Source organism: Mercenaria mercenaria, chromosome 1, assembly GCF_021730395.1.
Source record: "Mercenaria mercenaria strain notata chromosome 1, MADL_Memer_1, whole genome shotgun sequence".
Taxonomy (NCBI): domain Eukaryota; kingdom Metazoa; phylum Mollusca; class Bivalvia; order Venerida; family Veneridae; genus Mercenaria; species Mercenaria mercenaria.
Genome location: NC_069361.1, coordinates 27,246,375 through 27,252,391, shown reverse-complemented (window position 1 = coordinate 27,252,391; position 6,017 = coordinate 27,246,375).

Here is a 6,017-nt window from a genome sequence, read left to right as displayed (position 1 = left end):
TTTATTTCTGAAATCGTTTTGGAATAAAACCCGATGGACGTGTTCCGGTCGTCCGTCCTATTGTCTCCGCGGTAGCTACCGTACGGAGACAAGTTCTGATTAACACAGAGGCACGTGACATCGGTCCGATTAACCACCGATTTGTTAGATTAGAGGCTTCATTTGACACGAATAAACAACAAAAGGAAGACACGTTATAAATCATAAAATTTAAAAAGTGGAAAATGATATAAAGTGTCACCGAGGAAGGTACAGGCTTATGTTTTCTTGATGGTAAAACATTTATCTTTCTGGTTTATCGTTCAATCTTTATGTCGAAGATATAAAACATTGTAAACAAGTGGGAGTGCGATCATGAGGATTATTCTATAGTTAGTGTTTGGCACGTTTTGCCAGATATTTACAACATAGCAACATGTTGGGCTTGTCACGTGTATTTTTGGACGGCAATTTAACTAGTCCGCAGGCCTGTTTAAAGTCTTTTATTTCGTTGGAAAACGATCAAATGTAATTATGTTTCACTTCTGTAAGTAAAATTTCCTTAGAGCACTTGCTTCAATAGTCATGTTTCTACCTCTAAATTAACTTCATTTCTCTTTACCGCACAAAGTGTAACAACACGATATTTTTTCCAAATGCATAATTGTAATGGTACATTGATGAAAATACGTGATTCTTTTTCCCTATAAACATTTCAGTTCTTGATTCATGGTGTTGGATTTTCTTTCCAAGTCCCAACAAACGATGACTCAAAATACCTTTAATGCTAAGTTAAAAACTGACTTCCTATGTATAAAATAATTAATATCATTTACCCCATATCCACAAGTCACTAATTTGACATTTATGACATTTAAAAGTTAGTTAATTGCCATGTCATCTCCAAAATTGAATTCATCACGAATCTATTTTCTGTCACATTTTGGTTCATTTAACAACTTTTGTTCTGTTTATTGCTCAACGCTTATTCTATTTCTCTTAAAGATGGACATAAAATCTGAAACTTTCCAAAATCTCAAGAAATAAGTACCCCATTGAGAATTTAAAAATTTGGAGTATGGGAATAAAACGAGAGCAATTAAGAAGATCATTTTAATAGATATTTTGTGGTGATATTAATGCTGAGACAATTTGTAGACACGCAAACATTATAACTTGCATGAAAATGATATTCAGAACTACATTGCAATATTAAATTGTGTATAAGATGTCAACACTTTACAGCCTCCAACTCTGAAGAGTAAAAAAACTTTTCAACCAAGAAAATTTCCCCAAGTGAAAAAGTTTCTTACTTAATTGAAGAACAAAATTCCCTGAAACATTCCAGTCTTGCACATAGATGTTGCTGTGTTGTACACAATACAATGTTCAAATCAAGAAATCTTTAATAATGCTCGATTTTCTCTGGAAAAAAAAAACAACAAAAAAACCTTTGTTTTCTAGGTTCAACGGGAATATCTAACTACAGACTACTCTATGACTGAAAGTTTAGAACGATTGACCCCAGAAAAATAATACGTCTGAGCCTTTACTTTTGTTCAAAACCTAAAAACAGTCAGTTTGAAAAAAAAAAAAACTGTTTTATTACATCATATTCAATTTGTTACTAATTAAGTTATAATGTATTTGGAAACTTTTATTCAAACAAAAGAAAACAAGACAATCGGATATAAAACACGAGTTAAAGAGCTATTATTCCTTAAAATAGTTCCTATTGATATGCAAGTTGTGGCAAAAACTGAAACCACCGACAGACAAAAGCGTTTATGTTTCTTGAAACAATCGGTTACTTTTTTTATTTTAAGTACCAGCGTCGTTAATTTCTGGTACCAGGTGAACATACCTGTTTAAAGCGTTGATCACCCAGGTGTCGCTCTATTAATCTAATGAAAAATGGATAAGTCAATCAAAAGGCAGGTTCCGACTGGGAGATACAGTTACATGAAATAAGATCTTAAAATGTTTTAAGAGATTATACCACATGATGTTAATGTTTCTTTAATTTAAGACATTGTATTAACATTTAAGTATTTAACATGGTAATTCAATAGAAATTAATGAAAAGTACAAGGTTGTTTGAAAGCATCAGCCCAATGTTTTATTTGAATTTAATTACGAGCGTTCAAGAGTTAAAGATGCGCAAATTGAAAGAAAATGATAGTACTGTCACGCGAAATAATTTTTATGTGGTAACCGCTTGGCGGGAAAAGTTTGGTTTTTTTTGTAGCAATCCGACTACGGAGACAAGTCATCGTATGAATCAAATGTAGATGATCATCAGGCTTTTATTTCAATATATTTGCCAAACTGGGTTCAAATACCTGCCGATTCTTTGCCCTAAATTCGTATTGCGATTTTCATACATCAACCTTGATTTTGCGCTTTCATGGACCACTTTTAGCTAAGCTATATGCTGATGAAAATGTAGCAGAGTTCTATTAAATTGTGTTCACTGTTTCATAATTTTGCATTCCAACCTTTATAACTAAAATTGGTAATGCTTAAAAAAAAGTCCAAATAAGATGACAAAAAAAAAAGAAAGTTCAAAATGACATATATTTGAGTAATGTCGGTAAGTCGGATTAACGGAATCATTATCTGTTGCATGATAATTTCGCCCTTTTTAATAAAGTTACAGCCGTACAATTGGACCATTATTTACGAGGGATTCTCTGTCAATTTTGATAAATATTTTAGAAGTTGTTAAGATCACAGTGTATTGCCGCTGATTACCGTTAGAGATAATCAGCTAATAAGCGAGCTATCGGTCACCATTTATACGCACAATGACCGCTATGCACGCTCCACGATCATACGTCGCAAGATCTGAAGTTCTGATTGGTCTAGGCATGGGTCATTTGAGAATTCGGGATTCATTAGATATTCACTTGGAAACTGATAACCGGTCAGTTATTGGTCAGTTAAAATTTTTAACTACTATTATTGGTGGAAACGGCCTTTGTTTTTTGAACCAGCGGCCGGAAACGCGAAAAAGATGGAAGATGGGAGGGATACATTAAGACAATTTGTCGTCTGCTATCTAGAGAGAATGTCTGATGCACGGGAGATGCACGAGAGATGCAGACAGCCTACCGATAAGGCGGATTTCATTAATGAACACGTTATCTCGTGTCGCCGCGATCACGCTTAACGAAAATCCGTAGGAGTCAAGAAATATTTTATTCTTCTCCTGACATACAAAAGAATATGTATAACAAATAGAAAATATTAAGTAATTAGTGTTAGTCTCCGTCTTAATTATGTACATGCATTGTAACATGCATTCTCAATATAATTTGAAGTAGACAGACGTAATATTAGCGCCAACAAAACATTTTGTTGCGCTTATTTATGAAAACTAATATTAACGAATCTTAGAACGTCTGTAGTCTCTAATATTTCAAATATTGGATAGTTATCTCGACCTAGACATTTCTAATCCCTCTTGTAACCAGTCTTACAAATTAATAAATTGTTTTTACAGATATCCACGATTTAAGCGTTTCTAAAATATCAAAGCTGTCTACAGAGTAAATTGATTCCAGTCTAATGACTTCAGTAAATGAGCCGTGCCATGGGAAAACCAACATAGTGGCTTTGCGACCAGCATGGATCCAGACCAGCCTGCTGTTCGCTTTTAAAGCCTATTGGAATTGGAGAAACTGTTAGCGAACAGCATGGATCCTGACCAGACTGCGCGGATGCGCAGGCTGGTCTGGATCCATGCTGGTCGCAAAGCCATTTTGTTGGTTTTCTCATTGCACGGCTCAAATGTTAAGATACTACATTTGTGTATAATAGCAGGTAAAGCAATCAAAAAAAAAACACCAAAAAAACAAACAACAGATGTATATGAATTACGTTAAAATGCTATGTCTGCACGAAAGTTTCATGCAAATTCTTGTTAACCCAAGATTACAAATAATGTTTTGTTACCGAAACCACATCTTTGTGGTAGACCAATTCGTGATGAATAAACTATTACATTGTTCATTTAAGAGTTTAAAGTTACCTCCAGTGCGGTATACAGTTGATCAATAACATAAACACCGAAAAAAAAAAGGAAATTCTATATTGGTATGCGTCGTAAACCCTCGTTCCCGGTACCGGACTACCGGTCTACTTTCACCAGACGTCCACGGAAGAAAGTTCCCCGAGTTACCTATGTAAACAGGCACACCCCGAGGGCCAGTGCGCACGAGAAGTTATATTATACAGAAAATACCATAAATGCCCCGTCGATCTGGCTAATTAAATTTGTCAATAAATATTGGATGAGAATAAATTCAAAACGGTTTAAATCTAAATTAAGAAACCCAATCGCAGTATTTCACACTAAGCACCCGTCGTTGAATACAATGTTTCATTTACTTCAATGAAACTGTCCAGTAAATTATTCTAAGTAGGGTGGTCACTGACATATATCTGTCAGGCCAAATAACAGTACGCGAGATTAGAGAACAAGAGTCACGTGCCTCCACGCGCGCAAAGTGTTGTTCATTTTCCTGTTCAAATCATGTCTAGGAAATCGGCAACAGTTACAATCATTGAAACACACCGACACTACCCGAATGCCAAATATATCATATTTTGAAATAATGAAGAAAGCTCCAAAATTAGCTAATTTATTCCGAACACGATACTTGAACTTTTCATTGCTATACAAAAGCGGTGTCTTGTCTTTAATGAGCGAACCTTGGCCTTTGGTTAGCGATCAAATGCGCATCAATACGCGGGTTAAGGACAATACTTTTCATTTTGGCAGCTCCTGTGACTGATCAGAAAGGTGTGTCGTCGCTAATTGAGTGCAAACAAGGGTTTAAACGGTACTTTCTTCAGTGGCATAATGCTAAACAGGCTGTCGGTTTTCTCATAACGTTTGTTATGAGCTAGTGCCTTAATTAACTTAACAGTGCTTCACGTTTTGCTGAGAGAATACATTCAGTATCCGATGTTCACGTTTCAATTTTTTTCCATTTATTAAAAACACTGGAAACTTACAAGAAAGTGTGGAGTTCTTTTTTTTAAACCATTTTCCAACTGATTCCGTAGAGAAAATACCACCATCCTACTAGTTAGTATTCATTAACCTAATGTATCTTTTAATTGACCAGTTTAATAATAAGTTTGCAAAGCGCATGAAATTTCATTTACAGTTACCAGAGTGCATCTTCATCAACATGTAAATGTTATACACAATTCCATCACGATTTATGAACTAAAAGTACAGCTATAATAAATAGGGAAGACTTATTATTTTCTGATAAGCGAATTAATTTATTGTTTTGCAGGCCTACAATTGAAAGATGATACTTCTATTCGGAACTAATTGTGTTTTCTTTTATTGTTTTTATGTTTTATTGTACTGGTCTTTTGTAATTATCAATATTTGTAAATTCAAAATTTTAAGGTTCATTTCCGATGAAAAAAAATCATCAGATTGTTCAATAGATTTATCTGGTCCCATAGTGACCATTATCGAAAACAAACATATAATTTTCTATTACTGCTCTCTTTTCATGACAAACATCAAAAAGAAATGCGAGTGAGTAAAATTATCGCGTATTAAATCCATACACATCAAAAAATATCAAACAATAAAACACAAAGATCTGTTTCTACTTTAAATGAAGCTAGGAATAAAAACGTTTTCATTTGGACAGTTCTTTGATAAAATGATGTCATTTAATGAAGCAATAATTGTCTAGCTGATACTAGTCATTTGTTATTCGGTTTACTTCAAAAGAAACAATCAAATGCAATGCGTATTTAGTACTCTCAACTACATCCTTTCTTGGCAACAATAAAATTATACACTCATTTACCTCTATTTTCAGCAGTTCTAAAGCACTAATGATATACGGGCAAATATGCATTCACTTTCGTAAAAAATTTTCACACAATAGAAGACAAGTTAGCTTTTGTTAGAAATGGCAAATCCAACTATGCGACCAATTAATGTCTGTGTCAAGTAACTGTCCGAAGCCTATTACAGGAACACTCCGGCTGCCTTTGCA